Here is a 26,119-nt window from a genome sequence, read left to right as displayed (position 1 = left end):
CTGGCTAATTGGCCAGAACTGCTCTGTAGCCGGCAAGCAGTGATAAGGACGGGTGTGATTACTATCACTCTGGCTTATTCCTTCCTCTCCTGTCTCTGTGGAATCCCCCACCTCAAACTAAAAGACAGTCTCCTCTCGGCCCATCACAGCTTCCCCAGAACATACCTGCCTAACTAAGCCATTACTGGCCTCTTTCAACTCACCCTCAGCAATCATTTTTAACATCATCTCTGCTTTCTCACCTGGTTATTAGCCATCACTGCCGAGAGCAGGCTGGCTGCTAGGTTAGTTGGTACTCACTGCTCCTGTACTCCTTATGTTTCTCTTCCTGTCACAGAGCATTCGTAAAAGTGAGTGCATGCAGTGACAAACAAGGTCCTCATGTATTTGAGACTGCAGATCCACACCTTACTTATTTTCCATGGCTGGATGAGCTTGGGTGTGGGCATGAAGATATTTTTCTGTACAATTAGTATTAAAAAAAAGTCATTACTTCTATCATTAGGCAACTTTTCTCTGCTTTTTGGAGTCATCCAAACAACGTTCTCAAAACCAGAATATCTCAGAATGCATTGTTTTATATAATCTGCTTATTGGAGGTGAGAGGAAATTTGGCTTGACAATGGATCTTTTCAAAGATTTTGACCTGTTAGGTTTTAAAACTTCTCATTCCCCATTCCCACACCAGCTTAGATATGACCGATCTGGCAAACAGAATAGAAGAATCTCAGATTCTGTTTAGGGTGCTACCCGCCATAAAGGGCAAAAAGGGAGTGGGTCCACTGTTTCCAGTATGAAATACGTTGTCTCAGGCCAGACCTTATGGAAGTGAAGCATAGAGGACATTTCCTCCCCCTCTCCTAGGAAAGCAGGAGTTTTGCACCTTCTTTGGATACAAAAATAGAGTCCACTCACTGTGATCTTCCCAAAGACCAGGTCTGATGAGCTCATTCTCCAGCTGAAAAGTTCAATGGCTCAACCCTACGTCTTAAGTAATTTCCAGACTCCTTCGTCTTCACAAGTTGGCCTTACCTACTTTCCCATCTCACGTCCCAGCCTTTGTTTACAAAATGAACAAGTCAAGATAAAGTATTCTTACTGTTCTTTAATTAAGCCCCACTCTCTCCCACCTTTAGGCTTTGTCCAAGCTGCCTGTAATCTTCTTCCTCACCTCTTGTCCCATCTCTGCGGGCCCACATCCTACCTCCCTTCAAGAATAGCAAGAGACAGAAATTGACTCCAAAGGAATGGATTGGGAAGATGGAAGCATATCTCACAAAATCAAAAGTACCAAATGCAACTAGACCTTACGAGGAACTGGAATAAGAAACTGGAAAGCCAGAGGGAGCAATGATCCATTTCTGTCGCTCTCCCCTCCCTCCTTCTTTCCTCACTAGTCAAATATGCTCTATCTCAACTTCCTTCCATGAGTTTGCTCTGCTGCTTTCAGACTCTGCTTTCTCTACCTTTCCATACATACTGACCAAATGTGGCCACCTCAAACTTTTCCATGTTTTCTCAGCTCCAAGCCCAGTGACCAACTGACTAACCTCCTGTACTGTTTACCAATCCCCAATGTATGAGGAAGGAGGTGTCATTGGATTAACTTGTCCACTGGACTGACTCTTGGCTGTTCGACTCTATTCTGCTTAGCTATGACCAAGGAGGGGAGGATCATCAAATACAACTTGGCTGTGCTTCTGTGTGAGTATATCTATGCTACTGAGAGTGAGACATTCTAATAGCAGCAGGGCATGACCTAGGCAGACTCCCTAAAATTTTCCTACATCAAAACTCCAGCCCAAATTCCAGCTCCTTCTCAAAGCTTTCTCTGATTCCACCATCTAGACACAACCTCTCCTCTCTTTGAGTACCTATACCATGTATAAGTGATGACTTGATGTACTTTCTGCTGAGCATCCTTACCCTACACCTTTTCTTCTAAAACACCCCTCCTTCATCCCCAGACCAAGAGGCAAGCACTGAGCAGGCTGAAACAAGTTCAGTACTTCACCCACCTTGCCTTGATATTAGTACTAGAAATAAGAAGGTGAAAGTGACAACCCTCTAAGATGTGGGATAATCTGAGCTGATGAAGGATGGGTGGCAGTTAGCCACCTCCTTCTAGGCTTAGATGCAAGAGTGTCTTGGCTACTTCTGGCAGCCTCTGCTAAGATACTATAAGAAAGAGACAATGCAAACTGATCTGAGTGGAACAGAAAAGGAGTAGCAAAATGTGGCTGGAGCTTAGGGCAGCTTCCTAAAAATTGAGTTCAGGTGTGGGGTTCCCAGGAGTTTTCCTCATTTCTGTCCTTTAGAAGTTTAGTCTATAAGTTATCTCAGGATGCTAGTAAATCTCTTTTTGCTTAGAGTGGCCATAGTTTGCTTGTAATCAATGAGACATGGCATGCACAACCCTTTACCTACTTTGGTATGATGCTGATTACTTCTTAAGTTGAATTACCCTTATTTCTCTACATGTCTTCTTTCTCCTATGAATCCATGAGATTCTTGAAGACAAGGATCATGGGTTACTGCTTTCTGAATGCCCATAAAGCCCCTATTGTGGAACGTAGTAAGCTCTTATAATATGTTCATTAAATGAATGAACAAATGAATGAATAGAAAATGTCCGTTGTCCTATTCCCATGACCAGGCATTTCATGAATTTGGGGAATGTCTGTGAGTAAAAGGAGGTAATTGCTGCCTAAATCAATGTTTTAGATGACGGTACAGTCTTCTACCTGGTACCTCACCTCCCCTCGTCCATTTCCTTCTACATGTCTGTGCCTCCTTGAGGTGCAGGGATAAGGACAAATGTGGCTTTGTTGAGTAAATCTAGTACACGACATGCTCCTGGGAGAAAGAAAGAAGAGACAGCCCTTTACAACATGCAATAAAGAGACAGAGCCTTGCTATTTTCTCAAAGCATGAGCATTGCTTCTTATAGAATCCAACCTGTTACATGGGTTTGGTTTCAATATGGCTTAGGAAACATCCAAAGCATACCAATTCCTGTCCAAAAACCACAGCATCTGTGTCCGGTGGTTTTGTCCATTTGTGTAAGGAAAATTTCAAGGTCCCAGAAAAACTGCACTAGGAATTGAGAATGGAACGGGGCTGGGAGTCCTGAAAATCTTGTCTAACTCATAGCTTCCTATTGACTTCTGCCCCCCTACAAATCGGCTCAAACCCCTATGGGAGGATCCAAAGGTATCCTTGGTTGAGAAGCTGCTCTCTCCAGATCCCAGGAGGGGCGGCAGATCCTCCACGCCCAAATTCATCTATGCACCTCGCTCACCAACCCCAGAGCCTAGGTGGGCAGGGCGGGCTCCGAGCTCTAAAGGAAACTTCACTCCACCCTTCCCTAATGACAGGCCCCTGCCCATAGCTTACCCTGGAAACAAGCACTAAGGCCGTCTCGGGGACACCAATGGTTCCAGCCCCTAGCTTACACTCTCTTAGTCACTCCCGACCTCAGCGGGGCTTTATCTCTCCTATACACTTGGCATTTGACAAAGCTCTCTCCCTTGGGACCACTCAGCTGTGACATTTTCCCAGCATGTCTTCTCCTTGTCAACATGACACAGGGCAGGCAGCCTTTCAAAGTGAGAGAAAGACACCAGAGCATGCAGGCACACGCTCGTGCGCACACAGACACGGAGAAGAGAGGGAGAGGAGGAAGACCTCAGTGAAAGGGCAACCCCAAATTTAGCTCAAACACAAATGTGACTCAAATAAATACGCCTCAATGTAGCAACAGCCCAACAGCGCACATCTCATTTTGATAAGAAACCGTGGGAGGGCTGAGCCTCTTCATGCACGCTTCCCCAAAGCCCTTAACAGGCTCTTTGGAGAGAATTCCAATTTGGTGTGGCCAAAATGCAGCCACTTCTAGGGACAAATGCTCCACCGGTCTTAAGTTTACCTACCAAAGATGCTGTCTCCCGGCTGCCCCTTTAATTCCGTGCCCATCTTCGCCGCGCCTGATGGAGCCAGCAGTGCAAAAAGGCTCTCGGCTGTGCTAACGTGCTGAACTTGGATCCCCGTTGAACACGCCCTGCTCCATCCTGCTTCTCTGCGTTTGCCAAGCTGTTCTCTTTGCCAGGAAAGCACCCTTGCCCTTCCTCCACTTACCTGCCAGAAAACTTCACCTCTTTAAGAGTTAGCTCAATTTGCTCCTCATCAGATACTCTGCAGACACCATTAGATGCACCCATTGAAACTTGTACAGGCCTCCATTCTGAAAACATCACACTGTCTTACATTTGTGTTTTGATGTTTCCATCCAGCTAAAAGATTGTGTGGGCCTTAAAGACACAGAAAATGGCTTTTTCATGTCTTTATCCCCAGCACTTAGCGTAGCTCCTGTCACATAGAATTTTACAAGAAGCAGAAATGACATGAAAGACTAGGGAAACCCCTTGGCACCAAAAGATTCTTCCTTTTCTCGCCACTTTAATTTAACAGACGTATATTTCAGTGGAAGTATGAAAATATTGCCTCACTTTCCTACTGGAGAGCCACCCACCCACCCTGTGTGCAAAGCAGAACGTCTTTCACAGTGACCCAGCCCTTCTCCCCCGCACCGGGGTAGGAGACTCTCACAGGGGTAGGCGCGTGACCCAGGCTGACCATTTAGAGTATTCCATTTCTTTGAGCACAGTAATAGGTTCATGGGTGGGCCTATGACACAAGTAAGTCATATCAGAGCCTTCTCCGAGTTGTAAGACATGAACATAGGGGAAAAGATCTTTCTTCCTGAATTGTGCATTATAAGAATATAGATTTAGAGCTATTAGTGACCATCCTTTCTTCCTCTTAAGTATGAAGCCAAAACACATAGAAAGGCAGTTGTAGAGGTGTAGAGAGAGATGTACAAATAGAGTCCTAATATGTCGTTTCAGCTCCTAGATCCAGCTATGCTTGAAGCCAGACCCATCCTGTCCTTCTTGGTTATTAGGATTTAAAGCCAACTCAACTCCCTCTTCTTCCTTCTCATCCTTCTTTTTTCCTTAAGCTACTTGGAGTTGAATTCCTGTTGTCTGCAATCAAAACAGGCCTGATATATACCATTTTTGCTGATATATAAAATGAGAATTTCTTCTTTACCAATGAAACTCCTCCTTAATTACTTTATTTTGAACAATAAAAATTGTTTGAGGAAAACCCATTAGCCTTAAATGATCTCCGCCATTGCTTGTATTTGGTGCTTTTAGAGGTTATCTGATATAAATCTGACATGGTGTGTTTAAAAGAGGACAAACCATTTTAACACAGATTTAGCAATTATTCTCAGGGGAATCACAACTGTTCATTGCCATAATTGAAACATTTAAAGTCATTTTAAAAACCAATGCCCTGGCAAAACAATAGAAGGAAACACAGACAAATATCTTCATGACCTCAGAATAGGCAAAGAGTTCTTAAATAGAGTATGAAAAGCTCTAACATTAACAGGAAGAAAATCAACAAATTGGACTACATTAAAGTTAATAACTTTTGCTCAAAGATGTCATAAGAGAGTGAAACACAAGCCACAGAGTGGGAGAAGATATTTACAATAGAAGCAAAATCTATCAAAGGACTCATATCCAGAATACCTGAAGTCCTACAAATCAACAAGAAAAGGGAGGACAGTTCAACAGAAAAAAAAAGGGACAAAAGGGAATATCAAATGGTCAATATGACATGAAAAACTGCCCAGCCACACTAATTATCAGAGAAATTCAAATTAAAACCACAATGAGACACCATTACAAATCCACCAGAATGGCTAAAATGAAGAAGACAGTAGGAGCAGATTAGGTAGGTGAAGCCAGGTACCCGAAGGTTGCTACAAACATTCAGTAAGAACATGATTACTTTTCGACCTTTTTCCCAACACAGATGTAGACGAAAAGAAATTAATCTTGTTAATTTGCTGTTTTCTTGTTTAACCTGAGGGGTAACTCAAGGGTCACAGGACTGATGAGTTTGTTTTACAGAAGAAAAAGAATGCTTTCAAGGAAGTTACCATCACCAGATAGCCAGCCCCCAGCTGCCCTTGATGCCCAGAAGTCAGACTGCCCAAGAGCTTTTTTTTTCTTTAGGAAGATTAGCCCTGAGCTAACTGCTGCCGATCCTCCTTTTTTTGCTGAGCAATACTGGCCCTGAGCTCACGTCCATGCCCATCTTCCTCCACTTTATATGTGGGATGCCTGCCACAGCATGGCGTGCCAAGCAGTGCCATGTCCACACCGGGGATCCATACTGACGAACCCCGGGCCGCCAAAGTGGAACGTGCACACTTAACCGTTGAGCCACCAGGCCTGGCCCCCCAAGGGCTTATCTTGAATGAAAGCAACACGGATTTCCCCCTTGTTTCTCCTCCTGCCAAGCCCCTTGCCTCTATAAAACTCCCTACTTTTGTCTCTTGATAAGGCAGATTTAAGAGAACCTATCCTCCTGCCTTCTCATTTTGGCCAATCCAAATAAACCTTTCTCAATTTCTAAGTGCCAAGGTCTCAGTGATTGGCTTCCTGCACATCAGGCACACCAAATCAAGATTAAGAGCTTCAGCATCACAAGGATGCAGAGCAGCTAGAAGTCTCATACCTTTCTGGTAGGAGCACATGTTGGCACACTACTCTAGGGAATTGTTTTAAGTATTTACTGACACTGAACTTTTTTCTTATGGGTTATGTTCTGCATATTAACAGGTGCAGGGTACACGGATGTATTTTCTCTGTCAATTTTTGGAGCTGCACACTTATGAGCATGCACTTTTCTGAACATATGTTTAACTTCAATGCTATCAGGACCTCAGCAGTGTCCTCACGGCTGAGCTGGGCCAAAGAGGAGCTCTGCTCTGGGTGCTGGTTCTCCATCCACCCCTTCAGTCCCATCTGTTAGCCAACATCCTTTACATCAGCCAGAGTCAGTTTTGGTTCCTTGCAACTCAGAACCCCGACTAGCACAACCCTACATAATTTTTACATTCCTATTATAAGTTGATATTTGATTAAAAGTTTATATATTCAAAGTGGTCAACCATTTCTTTTGTCATTTTTCTGATTGAAAAAATGGAGTGGCCTTACATTTGGGGTTTGCTTTTTTCCAGGATACCCAGTTCATGCTTCAAGTCTTTACTCAAAGGCAGCTGGTGTAGTGGTTAAGCACTTGGACTCTGATGCTAGACAGCCTGGGTTTAATTCCCAGATCTCATAATTGTTGGCTGTGTGACCTTGGACAAGCCCCTCAACCTCTCTGTGTCTCAGTTTCCTCACTTGTACAATAGAGATAATGCCTACTTTCATAAGTTTGTTATGAATAAATACATGTAAAGCATTTGTAAGTATCAGCTATTATTACAATTATTAACATGAAAGAGACTCAGGCTCTATGATCACCTAAGCAGCCTCCCTGCCCAGGCCTTGGGCAATTGGAAACAGAACAAGGAAGAGCTTCTGGAAGTAAATGAGTACATTCCATTTGGGCTGGACCCACATTTTGGAAGGAAGCAGTAAAGACCCTGAAGGTGTACACTCCTCCTCCAAAACCCCCACCACTAGCTCTCCCATACCCCGCCTCCCATTCGCGACTACTGCAGCCCTGTGGCCCCATCCAAGGAGAATGGCCCAACAAAATCCCTTTCTGTGCTCAGCCTTCATCTCTGACTCCCGGGCCTCCCTGCAGGACCTTCCAAGGTCCTGGGGCATTTTGGTTTTTTTTTTTTTCAGACTGGCACCTGAGTTAACATCTGTTCCCAATCCTTTTTCTTTCTTTCTTCTTCTTCTTCTTCTCCCCAAAGCACCCCTGTACGTTGTTGTATATTCTAGTCATAGGTACTTCTGGTTCTGCTTTGTGGGATGCCGCCTCAGCATGGCTTGATGAACAGTATTAGGTCCGTGCCCTGGATCTGAACAGGCAATGCCCTGGGCCACTGAAGCAGAGTGCATGAACTTCACCACTGGGCCATGGCTGGCCCTGCAAGGACCTGTTTTAATGGTGATTGACAGCGAGACTTGGGGCTGCAGCAACAGGTGTGGTAGTGGGAGTCTGAGGCTCTGGTCCATTGGTTCAATGGCTCCTCTCATCTCTGTCCAATCTCCATCTGACGCCTTGCCCATCTGTGGGGCCTCAACTACTCGTCCCCCTGCAAGTCTCGCCTTATGTGCCCCACCACTGGCACACCCACCTCCCTTAATCTTGGCCTTGACCTTGTCTTGGGCTTTTCTGCCCCTCTGCAGCACATTCCTTCCCTGCCTATGATGGTCATTTACATTCTTCTCCTCCTGATCCTTCTTTGAGCTCTCATGCTTCTATAAAAGGATTTTAGAACATTAAACTAATGTAACAAGCAGAAAAATTAGGAAAATATTAAGAACAAATGAGCCACAATATATTTACACACACACACCCAGATGGCACTAGATAAACTTCATCTCAGGAGAACTGCCTTTGGTTAGGGAAATACCCTGATATGCTACTGAGGCACAGAAGATGGGGTCCAAGAGCTTGGTCCAAAAGGAGATGGTTAACGACAGTTAAATATTTCTGCACAAAACTCTAACAGGATTTGTAGTAAGATGAGAGACAAGAGGGGAGACAGAAGGGCGTGCATAATGTGACTGGAGGCTGGCCCTTGCTTAGCATGGTAGCTAGCAGGAAATGCCCAAGAACACCTAAGAACAGGGCACCTATTATGTAGTGAAGTTGTTTGTGATGCTGCAATGTAAACTCTCTATGGCCCTGAACCTTCGCTTGTGTCTGCTACACACACAGTCTCATGATGGTGTCATTTGGGGGAGGTGAAGGAATCCCAGCCAGGGATTTTGTGAGGAAAGGCAAGGCATGTGCAGGTTGCTCAGATGCTCCATAAACTGAATTAATTCAGCTAAAGCAAGAACTCAGATCCCGAGGGGACCAGCAGAAGAATAAGTTTCCCTAAGTACCTCTGGAGAGACTGGGAGGGAAGATGGATCCCCATTGCCCATAGAATGAGGGTCTCTGGCCAGTATTAGTTGCATTTCAGAGGACAAGGGGGCTCCAGCTAGCAGCTGGGTTTTGTGTGTTTATCGATTACATTGCTTACATGTGTCTGTGTTCAGGCATGTGCACAAGTCATTAGAGGGGATGGGGGATGGTGGAGTAAGAAGAGCCCTGAGTTAGATGTCTAAAGAGATAAATCCAAGTCCTGGCTTGGTCACTAACCTTGGATGAACCAGTGAGCGTATCTGGTCCTCAGATGCCTCACTGTAAAATACGGGCCTGAACTAGACACATTCTCTGATCCCAACCAGCTCCAATCGTTCAGGGGACTCATTCTGCCTTCCATCTTTGCCCTGACCACTTGAGTTCACCCTCTGTCTGTTAGCTGACTTCTCCCTGCATTTTTACAAAGTTGAGGAGCAATTTCAAGATTTCTCAATGCGGACTCGCAGGAGGACAAGCGTCCACCATTCCTCCCTCCTTAAGCACAGAGATGGAAAGGCCCTTCTGCTCCTGGCTCAGAGGGCAGCAGAGCTGAGGCACAGACCGAACTTAGAGATGAAGCAGGGAGAAGTGAAGGAACTGCCCAGAGTCACCTCACAGGTTATCGACAAAACCAGCCTGGGAACCAGGCCTGCTCTTTGAGTTTTTTCGCCCAATGGCAAACCATTAGTTCTCTTCCTTCTATCACTGACTATTTGTTCAATAATTGTTAGGACTTAGGAATAAGGAATAAGGGAGATAAAATTTTAAGGGATAAAATAATGTAAGATGAAATGCTTCGCCTCAGAATTTGCAATAGAATTGGAAACTCTCCACCTCCTAATTTCTTCAATAATATCTTCCTTCACAATTCGTGGAATTTTACTGGAAAACTATTAATTCAATAAATTCTTATTAAGTGCCAACTCTATTCCAGCAGTATGCTATACTCTGAGGATAAAATGGTGAACAAAATAAGTTCCTTCTGAAATTTATAGGCTAAAAAGGAAAGATACATAAAGAAGTGATCACATCACTACAGGTCATTAATTGGTTATAATTGTGGTATGCTGTTATGTATAGCAGGGGAGCTGTAATGGTTAATTCTATGTGTCAACTTGACTGGGTCATGGGGCGCCCAGATATTTGGGTAAATGTTATTTCCGGATGTGTCTGTGATGGTGTTTCTGGATGAGATTAGCATTTGAATAGGTAGACTGAGAAAAGCAGACTGTCCTCCTCCATGTGGGTGGACATCATTCAGTCTGCTGAGGGCCTGAATAGAACAAAAAGGCAAAGGAAGGGAGAGTTCACTCTCTGCCTGACGCTTGAGCTGGGACATTGGTTTTCTCCTGTCCTTCGACTGGGACTTGACCATGGGTGCTCCTGGTTCTCAGGCCTTCGTGCTTGGACTGGAACTATACCACCAGCTTTCCTGAGTCTCCAGCTCGCAGACAGATTGTGGGAATTCTCAGCCTCCATAATCACTTGAGCCAATTCCTTATAATAAACATCTTGGAAATATATATCGCCTACTGGTTCTGTCTCTCTGGAGAACACCGACTAATACTATCCTAGGGTGTCAGGAAAGCCTTCCTTGAATAAATGAATTTAAGCAGAGACCTATAGGGAGTGTGAGTTTGCTAGACAAAGGAGTAGGAAAGGGGAAGGAGAATAGGACCAAGGGACAGGAAATAGCATGAGCACAGGCTGTGGCCACTTTGAAGAACTGGAAGATGACTAGCTTGGCTGGGCTGTTGAAAGCCAGGAAAACTTTGGTGAGAGAGGAGACCAGAGAAGCAGGCAGGGAGCAGATCACGCAGGGCATTGTGGGCCTTTGTTAAGGCTTTAGGACTTTATCCAGTGAGCAGAGGGAAGTCATTTAAGAACTCTAACCGAGTTTCCATGAGTTAAATGGATCCACCATGTTTGTTTGTTTATTTCATCACAGAATCTTAGTCTGAAGCATTGCCAGATGTGCTGTCTCCTGAAAAGCTCCCCTGGGCTTCCAGAAAGCATTTTTGACTTTTCGCTCTCACAGTCTGTCTTTCCAGCACTAAACTCAGTTACCATGTGACAGCCGTGATGTCCCGTGGAGGGAGGCCTGAGTGGCAGTCAACAGTTCTGCCCTTCTCTTGACCTATTTGGACTCTCGTTTGGGGATTGTGGAAAAGTCCAAGCCCCTGTGTCTCCATTTTTGTACTCCACCCCAGAGTCTGCCTCACCTCCCTCGGATGTGGGAGGAAGAATTAAATTAAAGATGGGAAGTGTGATGCTCTGGGGTGCTGAGGTAACCACTGGCACACGTAAATCGGAAGCCGTACAACAGGGAAGCACCCAAAAGCCCCACAGCAGAGCCCAGGAGGAGCTGCCTCCAGGCCAAGGGCTGAGTCTGCACTGCTGCAGCCTTGGCCACACCCACCAGGAGGGATGGGAAAGATGGCGTGGCTTTCTGGCAAAGTTTGTCTGGTTGATGGTACAGTCAACAATCTATTCAGTAAGTATCAACCATATGTTGGGCACATGAAGTTAAGTAGGACAGGATCACATCCCTGGGTATAGAGTGAACTGGGAGTGAGCCAAAAAAACTGGGAATCATAAACTTTCTCTGAAAATGTGGAGATATATGCATACACATAAATGCAAACCAAATCCAACATTTGCAGAGAAAGTAGTTGTGGAGATATATAGACATCTATAGCTATATCTATATCTATATATCTGTCCATATCTGTATCTAGATCTATATCCATATATCTCCATCTATATCTCTACAGGTATCTATAGATAGAGACATACCTAATGATACATACATAATGATGTAGATATACATAATGATAACATCAAGGCAGAATAATGGCCTTCCAAAGATGTCCACATCCTAATTCCTGTAGCCTGTGAGTATGTTACCTTCCAGGGCAAAAGGGACTTTGCAGATGTGACTAAGTTTAAGGCCCTTGAGATGGAGAGAGAATCCTGGATTACGCAGGTGGCCCAATCTGATCACATGAGATCTTAAAAGCAAAGAACCTTTCCCAGTTTCAGTCAGGACAGAGAGAGATGGGACAAAAGGAGAAGCAGGAGAAATTTGAAGTGTGAAATGTACTTGACCTGCTGTTGTTGACTTTGAAGATGGAAGAAGAGCACCAAGAGGCAAGGAACATGTGAGGTTTCTAGAAGCTCAAAAAGGATAGCAAATAGATTCTCCTCTAGAGACTCCAGAAAGGAATGCGGCCCTGACAACAGCCTGATTTTCTGACCTACAAAACTGTAAGATAATAAACCACTAAGTTTGCGGTAATTTGTTACCACAGTAATAGGAGACTAATGCTATACACGTGTTTTCACTTCTAATTATCTTTCAATCAGGAGTTCTTAGGTGCCAATGACATGATCCACTCTAGCTAGGTAAAGCGTAAAATAAATGTATTATAGGACATTAAGTAGGTCAGAGACTCCCCAGAAGAGCCAGAGAGGCTGACTCAGTTTGTAGCCCGGAACAAGCCCAATCGCATCCCAGAGGCCTCCTGCACAGAACTCTGTGTCATTACTGCCTGGAACCCACTTCCTGAAGCTCCGCACGATCATCCAGAGAACCAGATGCCCTCACCACCAGGATAGTCAGAATATCAACGCCCTGGCACGGCCTGCCCTCCTCACGTTGCTCACTTGCAGATCCACGTTTCATGCAGGTGTTTCTGACTGGTGGAGCCAAGGTCTCACACCTACACCCCACTGCAGAAGAGTTTCCGCTTTCTGGCAAGACTCATAATGTGTGGAAATGATGAAATATAGGAAAGGTGCTCAAATGCGGTGAGGGAAAAATTGATAGTGGGAAAAACGTCCACTACAAAGCCTCCGTTCAGTTCGTGCACTCTCTAGGTGGCCACAGTTTCAGCTGTCACACTCAGTCCCATCATTCATTAATGTGACCCTCCTGGACCCTGACGTTACTGTGAATCTGCTAACCTCTAACCTGAGTCTGCTCATCTCCAATGCAAATTAGTAATTCCAATACAATGTGTTAAGTGCTTTATGGAAGAATGGATAAAGAACTTTGGGAGCTCCAAGGAGGAAGCAGTTGCCTTAAGACAGATGGACCAGAGGATTTGAGTTATATGATTTTGAACTGATCCTTATGAATCAACAGAGAAAGAATATTCCATGCAGAAAGCAGTTATACAAATATGTAAAGTTGCAGAAAAACTTGGCACATGTGGGGATAATGGATAGTTGGGTGTGACTGAGGCCCAGGGAGTAATGGAGAACAAAAGGGTATGAAGAGGGAAAGGTAGTTAGGGGCAGACCATGAAGGGTAGAATAAACTATGATGAGGAACTTAGAGTTTATCCTATAGGCAATGGGGAGCCATTGAAGTTGTTTAATTAAGGAATTGACAGTAGGTCATTTTTAGAAAGATAATTCTGGCAGTGAGATTAGAAGAGAAAAAACAGGCATCAGAACTTCCAGTTAGGAAGTTATTATAGAAATCTAATGAAGAAATGGAGGCGATGTGAACAAAAGCAGTGGCAGTAAGTATTATGAGGAAGGAGTTGATTCTGAGTGGATGTGACTGGTAGATAGAAAGAGACAACTCAAAACTGTTAGGATTGTTCAGACTTGCACAATTGGCAAGAAGCTTTTGACATTCACTAAATTAGGAAATTTAGGAAGCTGGGAAACATAAGAAGAGGTTTTAGGAAAAGATAATGATTTTGATGTATACCTAATTTCAGATGCCCGTGGGACATATAGATAAGATGTCTAGGAAGAAATTTGACACAATAGTCCGGTGCTTGGAGACGAGCTGAGCTGGAGACATAGATTTGGGGCCACCACAGGGATGACTTCAGCCCTGGGCTTGAGTAAAGATTTCTCAGGAAGAGTCTGAAGAAGAGAAGAGGGCTGAAGACTCCTCACTGGTCAAGTGCAGTGTGAAGGGCACTGGAAGGCACGTTGGGCCTTAGGAGTCCTGTGCCTCACTACCAAAATGGACCCCAGGTCAAAGTTTTTCATTTTACATGGTACCGAAACAATGATGAGGGGAGGTCAAGGGCTGCCCAGTGAATGTGTGACTGTGACTAGAACAGAAGTCTCACCCTCTGTGGACCACTATTTCCTTCCCTTGATGCAAGTGGAACAAAGCAGCCAACTACCAAATGTCTGACTTGCTCAGAGTCCCAATTCTAAAAGGTATTGTCCTGCTAAGATGGCCATGGCTTGTAACATGCAGCTCTTTCCCAACTAGGGAAGACTGATTAGAACAAGGGCTATAAATATTTGGGCCAGCCTTCAGCGTATGACCTTTAAAGCCTTGCATAAAAGACAGTTGTTGTGTAGGAGAAGACTGGGCAGCTGGAATTTGGAGGAAAGTCTGGGTGGAGAACAATGGCCAGGAGCAAACTGAAGTTTTGAAGCCCCAGAAACTACAGGCAAACAGAAGAACTGGTTAGTGAAGAAGATGGAGCAGATATCAGAGAGCAGAGGTGCCACAAGCAAGACACATGTGGTCATAGGAGAGAAAGAGCCTTGGGTCTCCATGCGATGCTGCTATATCCCCCCCAACACTCAACAACTCAAATACAGACCAGTAGAAGAGCCTGGAGAGAGCTCAATTTGCTTAAATTATGCTTACATGTGTTCAGTGTAACCCCACTACAACTTTTCATGGTGCCAGTTCTTGCGGTAGAATCTTTTCTCTAGTTAACACAAAGATAAATGTAAAGGATGGCCTCTCTAAAGGAACCCAAATTCTAAATTAATGAAGTCTGAATTAATGAGGTTTTACAAACATATCACAGGCACTGGGTTAAACTCTGTAAATAGCAAGTTGCACTTTCATTAATTGGGGTCAAGGTCTGGTCTATACTTCTCATGTCAAATGCAATCAGTTACGTGAAATAAGATCTTCTTTTATCATAAGCCTGTACTGCTTATAAGTCAGAAGCAGTGTGCTTGAGTTTCCCAGGAATGTTTGAAATGCAAAGTCTTACTTTTCCTGGTAAGAACCAGTCTCAGTGACCTTTTCCTGGAATTATAGTTCCCACTAAGGGATGGCAACCTTCTTGTGCTAGCAAGTAATTATCTTTCTTAAGAGAGGATACATAAACAGCTCTCTGAGAAATGATTTGCATCAGTTAGTGCCAATTTATGGATATTAATCCAAAATCAAAGACTGAAACACTGAAGAAATTCTACCAAAATGTTGTGGATGGAGGCATAGGAGTAACAACTCCCTAGGAAGCTAACTATTAAATCAGACTTGGGCAATATGTGCCTATTGTGTTTAGAGGGGACATGACATGATGTATAGCACATCTGACTCTACAAGAATATTTAAGAACTATGTGTATGACCTCCTGGATATGTTCAGGGGCACGCTTTAAGACCATCTGGCTAAACCTGGAATATAAATGTGTCATCATGATTTCCCTGACATACACTTGCCATGGATGGATCTTTTAAAAAGTCCTTTCTGGTAAGAAAATAGTCACACACAGACATACAGACTCTATTTAAAAGCATCATGAGGTGATGGATCTGTTCAGAAGTTCGATTGTGGTGACGGTATCACAGGTGTACGCTTATGTCCAAACTCATCAAGTTGTGTACGTTAAACGTGTGCAATTCTTATTATATCAATTATACTTCAATAAAGTATATACACACATGTATAGATACATATATATAATGCTGAGCAAACAAAAAAAGTTGTAGAATGATATGCACAGTGTATGACCATTTCTATAAAATTTTAGCCAATTCTATATATTTTTATGACCATATATATAGTAAAAGTTTTTTTAAATGTGTGGGAATGATAAACAACAAATCAAGGTGTTGGTTACTTCTAAGAAAGGAAGGAGAAACATGAGATTGGGGAGGGGTACCTAGCAGATTTTAACTATATATGTAACATTTTCTTTAAAATAAATTCTACTGCAGATAAAGAAAAAAAAGAGTCTGTTTGTCTATGCATGCATTTCACACACACATAACGGCCCATAGATATTCTTCAATAGTTAAGACATATCATGTCAGAACTGAAAACTGAAAACCTGTGTGCAGGCAGAAACAGAATACCCTATATTTACATCCCACCTGGCACTTTTCACAGTATTTTCATAATCTTAGATATTTGAAAATCATGAGTAAAGTTGGTAGGTTCTGCAGGTGTCATTATCCAATTTGACAGATGAAATACAATGATGTAAAATGGAAGGACGGACACATAGAACTGAATTTCTCTTGATTCACAGCAGTCTTTACTTGATTGCCAATAATCACAAACCTCCTTCTGCCCACACACAGGCTTCAACATTCGTGTGCTTCCAGAGTGTAAAGCAGGCCCATCTCATTCTGAACTCCAGTAAAAGGATTTCTCCAAACAGTGATTACAATGCTGGGTGACAAACCCCTGACCAGAAGCCAGAGTTGACTCTTTTCCAATGCAACTGCAAGAACTTAAGTATTTTGAAAGTAGTCTCTTAAAAAGCAAGCGTGTGTTGTGAAAGGGATGTTGCAAATGGACATCAGGTGAACTGTATCTAAGTGGAATGAGACTGAGACCTTTTCTATATTTGGAGAACATGTATTAACTGAGCACCCACTGTATATCCCACAGCACTGAGCTAGCTATCACAATGAGGGACTAGATCTCATAGTGAGGGAGCGTGAGGAAGACATCCAAAGTGAAGTAAGCCATGAGCCTTGCCCTGGGGGGTACTCACATTAAAGGAAAGAGAGCCCATAAACAACTGGGAAACAGTAGCAATTGCCAGAGGGAGACAATGTGGGACCTCTGGGGCACTGAGGAAGGAGTGGGACAGGGTTTGCACTGAGTGCACAAGAAGAAGGTAAAGGGAGGGAACGGCTGGGAAGAAGGTGCCAGGGCAGGATCTCAGAGCTGAGCCAAGACACACATGGGGCAGTTGCAAGAGTGAAGGTCAGGGTGTTTCCTCAAAGTCAGACTTGGGGTCCTCTGCCAAGTAGGTAAAAACAAGAGCCCCACTGTCAACAAAGACCAAAGCCACGGACCTGGGCCTCAAAAGAAGTGCTCTTTAGAGAAGAAGAATGACGTACCCAACCTTTGCCAACAATGATGGGAAGGGCACTCTGAGTCCCCTGAGCTGAGTTGACCCACCCAACTGAAAAGACATTATGACTTTTTTTGCAGCTGATCTTCCAAATTTCCTCTCACTCTAGAGCCCACAGCTGCTAGACTGCGATGAACAAGGAGTGGAAGAATCAGAGGAAAGCCTGGTCAGAGAACAAAGGACATGCACTGTGCTGGGATAGATCACTATTATGCAAAGCCAGGTGGAAGAGGTGAAGAAAAAGAAAAGTGTGGTCCAGAAACAGGAGCATCAGCATCACCAGGGAAATTGTTAGAAATGCAAATTCTCAGGCCCCTCTCAGGCTGACTAAATCAGAAACGCTAGAGATGAAGCCAGCAATCTGTGTTTTAAGGAGCCCTCCCGGTGGTTCTGATCCACTCTAAAGTTTGAGATCCTGTGCCCTAGACCAGCCTACACTGAAGGATGTCAACTCTCTGGGCTGGGAAAGAATTGGCATAGGCTAGCACAGGGAAGAATTGGTGCTCTGTGGCCTTAATTTGCCAGCATGGGATGATAGTCAAAAGACCCAGGGCTGCCCCACTCTGTACTCAGAATAGTCCAAGGGCACCTTAGGAACTAATAGGCTATCCACCAGAAGATGCTAGGTTTCAAGTTTTACACAGATTTGCGGAAGCATCCTTAAGGGACCCCTTCTGGGATCAACTCCAGAGGTCCTCTAACTCTGAGGATGATTAGAAAAAAAAATCTGTTCACTGATTCGTCTTCCATATTACTCCGCCAATCTGTAGCCCTGGATTAATCCAACCAGTGAGTTTTGCAACCTCTTTACCCAAGCTGATTCTGTCTTGCTCATGAAAACCATAAAACAAGAAGACTTGAGTGGAAGACATACACATTCTTCCTCACTTCAGTTGTCTCAAATGTCATTCATTCAACAAGCACGTTTCAAGTGCTTAGAATGTTCCCAGCAATTAATGATCCCTTTTTCCCATCCCTAGTAGGTTCTATATAAAATTCACCATATCGACAAAATTTATTTATCCCATAGTTCTTTGAAGGGACTGAAATTCACTCACCAATCTTTGATGGCAGTGTTTGCCTATGATTTTTTAAATTTATTTCACAGAAGGGGAGCTTGGCAAGCATATAGCACTTTTGTATCTCTCCTTCTGAGCTGTCTTCATCCAGATAGGGTATTTTTTCTCACATTCATACTTAGAGCTAAGGGAAATCTGCCAACCCACTAAGGTTTATAAGCTTTTAGAGATAACATTCAAGAAGGTGGTCAGACAGACAACTCATTAGAATTAAATATGATAGGTGCTGTAAGAGAGGTGTGCCCCATATGTACTTGGAGCTTCGAGAAGAGAGGAACCCTTTAGGGCTATGAGGTTTTGCCTCCTTTTATTTTAATTTCATAGGGAAGGAGCATCTAAACTACTCTGGAGCTTTCTTGATTCCCCTGAAGCCCTCAAACATGCTGTTGACCCTCATTCTTGGCAGAAGACTCTGCCAACTCCTTCACAGCAGTTAGCAGGGCCATCAGATGTGAGTTTTCTCCTCCCCCATGTCTCCCCACATCTCCATCACCCTTTGCTCTTTCTCCACTTCTGTTGTTAATGCCACACCTTCCCACGTCCTCTGCAACGTTGCCCCATCAGTTCTCCAGTCTCACTCTCACCTATTGCATCATTCCTGGCTCTGCCCCCTGAACCCATAAAGGTATTCGTACTTCCTGTGTCCTGATACATCCTCCCATCCTACTGATTTCCCAGGAAATTACTACTGTATTTCTCTCCCTTCCTTCACTGTCAAACTTCTTCGAGTATAATCTTCTTTGCTATTTTTCTCATTCTCTTGTCAGGCCCTCATAAAAATAATAGTTAACACATTTCTATCTGCCAGGCATTGTTCTAGGTGCTTACCTATTACATAATAACTCATTTTAAAACTCTCACAATAATATTGTCAGGTAAACACTGTCATTAGCATCCTCGTTTTTCAGTAGAGGAAACTGAGCACAGAGTAGTGAAGGCAATAACCCAAGATCACAGAGCTGGTCCGTAGTAGAGCTGGGGTTCTGAAGCAAGCACTCTCGCTCTAGAGTCTGTACTCTTGATCATTAGAACAGCTGCAGAGGACATATTTAGAAAGACTGCCCGATCCACGCTCCTTTCTTTGAAACTGTCAACCTGCCCAAGCTAATTGAACCTGGAGTGGCCACATGCAGTAATACATCGAGCTCAGCCAATCAGTTTCTCCCCGTGAAAAACAGAGTGAGTGGCATGGGTTCCGGACTTTCCAGTACCAATCCCCATGTATCCTGTTCTTGGATATCCACTAGACTGTCTGTAATATCCTTAAAATAACCACCAGCCCTTCTTAACTGAGTGGCTTCAGTCCCTGTATTTCAGTAATGCCTGTGAAGAGCCAGCGCTGATGGCCTAGCAGTTAAAGTTCAGCACGCCCCCAGTTGTGGAATCACACCACTCATTTGTCAGTAGCCAAGCTGTGGCAGTGGATCACAAAGAAGAACTAGAAGGACTTACAAGTAGAACACACAACTATGTACTGGGGCTTTGGGGAGGCGGGGAAGGAAAAAGAGGAAGATTGGCAATAGATGTTAGCTCAGGGTGAATCTTTCCCAGCCAAAAAAAAAAAAAAAGGACATTGCATAACTCAAAAATAATAATAATAATAATAAAAATAATGTCTGTTTAAATCACATCCTCACAACACGCCAGAAGCTGATCTTTTAAAGATTGTTGATCATCTCTTCTTAAAAATCGATTCCAGTGGCCTCTTTGTCCTGTTCTAACTTTTGCGGCATTCCACACTGGTGACCTGCCCCACCCCCTCCTGCGTTTCTCTCCTCTCTGCCTGTGTGTGGTCCCTCACTGCCTGAGATTCCTTCACTACTGTCTTCATTAGGCTGGCTACTTCTCATCTTTTATGACCTGGCTCAGGCATTCTCTTCCAGGAAAACTTCCATGATTCCTTAAGGCTAGAAATGCCACTCCTGTGTGCTCCCACAGCTCCCTCTGCAAGAGTATGTCATTGCACTTCCGGTACAAAACAGATACAATTGGATGTTACAGACTCCTGAGCAAAAATAGAATGGAATGGATAGTACGATCCCTTTTATGTAAAATCCTATACATGCATGTGAAAAACACAAGCAAGTCATGTCACTCACTTGTCTTACTCCTCCAATGAATCTCCAACTGTACTTAACAACAAAACACAAAGGCCAGACCTGGCCTATAAGGCCCTTCTGAATAGGAAACACTCCCCTCTTCAACCTCACCTCTATTTCTGTCTGCCTCACTCACTCCAACCACACTGAACTGTGTCCCTTTTCTTGAAAACTCCTAGTTTGTTCCCACCATTTGTGGCCCCAGCTGGCTTTGCCTGGAATGCTCTGCCCCCAGATCTTTGTCCCACTGGCTTCGCCTTGTCATTGAAGATTCAGCTCAAGACCTCAACAACCCAGTTCACAATGACCCACACCCTGTCGCTCTCTTTCACATCACTCTGATTTTCTTCAGGAACTTATCACTACTTGAAAGCAACTTCTCCATTTTTTCGGTCTGTCCTTTGTCTGTTACCTGAAGTTAGCCAAACTGCAGGGTTTAGGACACAGTCTTCTAGAGGCTAAATCTGCCCAGGACTTCTGACATCAGCTGCAAATTCAGAGTTTCTCCAAACCGCCCTCAGGTTTGATAATTTGCTGGAAAGACACACAGAACTCATTGAAAGCTATAATACTCAGGGTCACATTTATTATGGGGAAAGGATACAAATTAGAACCAGCAAAGGAAGAGATGCATAGGGTGGAGTTTGGGCAGGGTCCAGAGGTGGAGCTTCTGGCTGTCCTCTCTCTGTGGAGTCAGGTACAGTGTTGCCTCCTCCCAACCTTGATGTGTGACATTGCACAAAGAGAATTGCCAACCAGGAAAGCTTATGTGAGCCTCAGCGTCCAGAGCTCTTATTGGCTCTTCATTATGTGGGAATGATTGATTGAATTATTGCCCACATCGCTGAAATCAAACTACAGCTCCTCCCTCCACCAGGGGTGGGGCTGACATCTTGCAGCCCCAGAGACCCACCATGAGCCACCTCAACTGCATAAACTATCAGTTGGGGTCTGAGGGGTTTACCATGAATAACAGACATTCCTATTACTTAGGAAATTCCAGGGGGTTAGAGGTTAGATTACCTTCCAGGAGCAGACAAAGGCCAAACCTCTTACTGGACAAGGCCAAATTCCTTACTACACATCTCTCATCTCTCTACTCTCCTACTAGAACATAAACTTCAGGGTTCTAGAGAGTAGACTCTCTGTCTGGTTCTCCACTGTGGCCCCAGCAATACAGACAAGTGGCATACAAACATGTGTGTTATCTATATATTTAACATTGTTATGTTTTGCTTCCCCCATTTCAGGTAAATATCGAGTTAATATTTCATTTAAAAACTAAATAAATTCCTTTAAACTCTCATTCCACCAATCATGATCAATTCATCCATCCTTCCCCAGATGACTCCCTTCAAAAGTCCTAGAAGTAGGTTCTTACTGAGGTCAAAACAATCAGGGACTATTGTTCTGCCCAAGAAAGAGACAAATGAAAATGGAAGGTTTGGTCAATCTGCCAAAGGCCCAGTCCTAGAGCTATAGCTGCTGTCACCACCACTCAATACCTTTGCCCCAGAAAGTGGTCCACGAATCCTTTCTTAGGTTCTTCACACTGCAGGAAACACCCTGTACTCAACTCCCTGCTCACCACAGAAAGTGCTGGAGTAACTGGACCCGCAGCTACTCTCAGGCTGGCTGTAGGAGATCTGGTTAGATGGGAGATGATGAGTTGAGCTTGGCTGCATGTGCATCACACTTCACGCTAAGCAGGCCTGGGTTCCAATGTTAAAGCTCTTTGGCGGCGTGATATTTTCAGTGTACACCCACCCACAGCCTTTCCCCAACGTGTGGTCATGGTCCAGGGAGTAGGGGCTGTGGGAGGTTCCAGCCCTCCCTGAACGCCTTCTGCAGGTCTGGCCAAGATGTCTCCCTTCCTTCTCCTTTTCGTGCCAACTGGGTTTCCACCAATCTACTGGACATGTACTAGTGACCTTCGACCTCAACAGAAGAAGTGCCGCTCCCCTTCTTTGAAAAGGTTCTTTGACTTCTTTGTAAATCAATGGAGGCAAAAAGATATTGAGGAAGTTCACCATCTAATTTCACCCACCCCAGTGTCTAAGCTTTAGGCCTTTGGCAACCAAAACATATTCTATTATACTTTCCTCCTAGAACAATGGACAGACGGATACTCCCCTTACATCTGCTATCTAAAAGGAGGCGTGCAAGTGGTTCTTCTCCAAAGAGATCTGTTCCTAGGTGATTTGAAACAGAAACTGCTAGCAATTTTTAAATAAGGAAAGGCACCAAAAATATGCACACGTGTATGCATATATACATGGTTACAATAATACTAGCATAGGCTATTTCCGGGTGATGGGATGTCAAACGGTGCTTATTTCTTACTTATACTTACAATGAATCTTTAGCACTTTATAATCAAAAAAAAGTTTTTTGATATTAAGAAAAAACTGCAAGGCTGTTGGGGTGGGAAGATGGTTGAATGGTCAGAAGCCTCGGTTCATGGCCCTCAACATCCTTGTGTGGCTGAGCTCCACTCTTGTTTTATTTATGGATTGATTCCTTTTTATTCCCATTCTGCACTCATTCTCCCCCACCGGAAACTGCTCTAACATATTCACATATATCTTTATATCCTGGCTATACACGTAAAAGGACATAGTGCTATTTTGTGTCAGTGCATATTTTTTACTTACATAAATGTTTTTACATGCTTATTTCCCCTAACAGACTCTAACTCCTCCCCCAGGAGATGACAGTTTCTTTGTATTTGTAGATCTGTAGTAAAGTATGGAGTTTGGCATAGAGGAGCAGCACAATAAACATTTCTTGAGCTGATGTGAAATTTTACTACCATTTTTTCTTAAAATCTTGCCTTTCCTAAGCTTCAAGGATACTTCCTTCTCCTGGTTTCCCTCCTGTCTCTCAGGCTCCCCCACATGCTCCTCCCTCCCTCTCATCCCCAGTGACAGGCAGTGCCCAAGGTTTAGTCCTTGTCTCTCTTCTACTCTCCCTCTACCTGACCCACCACAATCAGTCTCACCCATGCCCAGGCTTTCACTGTCAGTTTGGTGTAGATGTCTTCCAAACCTATATCTCTAGCCTTCACTTCTTTGCCAAGCTATACAGCTACCTCCTCATCTAATAGCTAGAAGTCCCACAGGCATCTCACACTGAATGTGAAATCATTACCTTACTCACCCCCCACCAGAGCCTCTACTTTCTCCTTTGTTGTCTCTCGCAGGGTTAGCTATTAGCATTCTTCCAGTCCCTCCATCTCATCTTTAATGAAATCCTCCCTTCTCCTTCACTCTGTATATGGGATGACTCACTAGATTCTTTCATTGCTACCCCATGTGTAACACTACTAATTCATTTCTACCTAATGTATAACACTACTAATTCACAGCCAGGGGCTTTTCTTGGTGCTGAGAATGTAGAATGTAGGGGTGAGCAAGACAAATAAGTTTCCTATTCTCTGGGGACAGACAGTAGACAAATAAGCATCGTGTTGCATAGTGTGATCAATACTAAGACAGAAGTGAGCAGGGTGATGTGGATAATTAGGGGCGTGAGGGTGGACAGGAAAGGCATTTCTATAGGATGAGAAGAGAATGTCTCATAGAACCACCCAGAGGAAGAACAAATATTCCAGGTTCAAGGATCAGCAGATGCCAAAGCTATAGGGAGAGAATTTATGGAGGAGGAAGCGATCATAACTAGATTAAGGTGAGGGGTGGCCAGAGGCCAGATTATGAAGGGCCTTGGAGGCCATTCAAGGCTTTGGATTTTACTCTAAGTGTGATGGAAAATCAAATAGCAGCATTTAAACAGAGCAGTGATCTGATCTGATTTATGCTTTCAAAAGTTCACTTTCACTGATGCATGAAATGAATTATGGGAAGGAGGGGGCAAGAGAGGGAGCAGGGAGGCAAGTTCAAAGCTTTTGTACCAGACCAGGTAAGAGGTAGTGACAGCATGAACTGCCGGGATGGCAGTGATCGTGGTGAGAAATGGATCAATTTGAGATATATGTTGTAGGTGAACCTAATAGAGCTTGCTGATGGATTAGATATGGAAATGAAGGAAGAGGAGGAATCAAGGATGACTCAGGGTTTCTGATGTAAGCAACTAGGTAGATGATAATGCCATTTCATGAGCTGGGGACATTAGAAGGAGGAACAGGGTCAGCTGGCAATGGGTACAGCAGGGAATTAAGAATTTTGTTTTGGACGTGCTAAATTTAAGGCGTCAATGACACATCTTTGTGGAGATGGCAACTTGACAGTTGGATATAACAACCTGGAGCTCCATGGAGAGAGCTCTGGGATGGAGATCCATTCAGAAGACATCACTGTAGAGGTGGAATTTATGCCATTGTAGGGCACAGATGAAGAGAAAAGAACAGATAAGACGGGAAGAGAAAGGAAGACAAAAGAAGGGGAGAGAAGGGAAGGGACGGGGAAAAGATGACTCAGCAAAATTGCATGAGAAGCAGAGGCCAGTGATATAGAAAACATCCAGGAGAGCATGATGTTATAAAACTAAGAAAGAAGAAGTTTCGTGAAGGAGAAAGGGGTCAAATGTGCCAAATATTATTAAAAGATCAAGGTAAGTGGCTGGCCCCGTGGCCGAGTGGTTAAGTTCGCGCGCTCCGCTGCAGGCGGCCCAGTGTTTCGTTGGTTCGAATCCTGGGCGCGGACATGGCACTGCTCATCAGACCACGCTGAGGCAGCGTCTCACATGCCACAACTAGAAGGACCCACAACGAAGAATATACAACTATGTACCGGGGGGCTTTGGGGAGAAAAAGGAAAAAATAAAATCTTTAAAAAAAAAAAAAAAAGATCAAGGTAAGACCAGAAAACCACCCACTGGGTTTAGGGCAATAGAGATTGAAGACTGATTTTGGCAAAGCAGTGCTGTGAGCCAGGTTGGAGCAAACTGAATAGCAATTTGTAGGTGAAGAAATGGAAGCAGTGTGCATAGACAATACTTTGGAGAAGTTTTCCTATAAATGACGCTGTAGATAGAGAGGAATGTAGCATCAGTTGAAGCTTTTGTGAAGATGGGGGAAAACAGAACACATTTGGATGTTGGTAGGAATGAATCTTAAAAGAGGAAGAGATTGATGGTACAGGACAGAGGCATAATGAAGAAGAAAAATTCCTTAGAAGAGCAGAGAGGAGGCACCGGCCTTTGATAAGGGGGACTTTTTGCTGCCCAGGAGGAGGAAAGATGGAGACAGTGGTACACACACACAGATACATGTGTAGACCTGGTGATTGGGAGAAGAGAGAGTCTTCCTCCAATCATTTCCATTTTTCACTGAAGAGTGATGGGAGATCACCAGCTATGATGGAGAGTGGAGGAAGGGAAAGAGATGGGGGAGGGTGTGTTGAAGAGCAAGTGTGAGGCATCTCCTCATGGTTTCTCACATTCTCTTTCCACTCCCAATGCAACAGCCCTAATTCAGGCCCTCACTGCCTTCATCTCTATGACCATGATGGCCTCCTATTGGATTTCTCATGCCCAGCACCCCACTAGACCCTCAACATTTTATCTATCCATCCTTTGGTGAGATCCCCCTAAACCACAAATCTGGTGTGCCTTTGATGGCTTCACTGTATTTTATACAATGCTCCAACTCCTCATCTGGGCATGCGGAGTTCTCCATCGCTGGTCCAACCTACCTTAGGGTGCTTACACCCAATACAACCCTTCCTCTCTACCTGTCCCTGAACCACTGCAGCCTATTCATGACTCTCCTCAAATGCTATGAAATCTCTCACTTTTATGTCTTCATTAAGCTCTTTTTTCTGCCTGGCATGCCTTGTTTCCTCTTGCAGAAGTCCTACCCATTCCTCAAGATCCAGCTCAAATCCCACTTATTTCAAAAAACTTACCAGATCCTTGCATTAAAATTATTTTC

At 44.0% G+C, this 26,119-nt stretch overlaps 1 long non-coding RNA gene across 1 annotated transcript in view; it reads right to left on the bottom strand.

The window, feature by feature from the left end:
• The window catches only part of LOC139083351 (uncharacterized), a 124,503-nt gene that overhangs the window by 85,166 nt on the left and 13,218 nt on the right, over positions 1 to 26,119 (bottom strand). The gene's annotated exons all lie outside the window — the stretch shown is intronic.

This window comes from Equus przewalskii, chromosome 5, assembly GCF_037783145.1.
Source record: "Equus przewalskii isolate Varuska chromosome 5, EquPr2, whole genome shotgun sequence".
NCBI lineage: Eukaryota > Metazoa > Chordata > Mammalia > Perissodactyla > Equidae > Equus > Equus przewalskii.
This window is presented reverse-complemented; position numbering and strand designations above follow the sequence as displayed.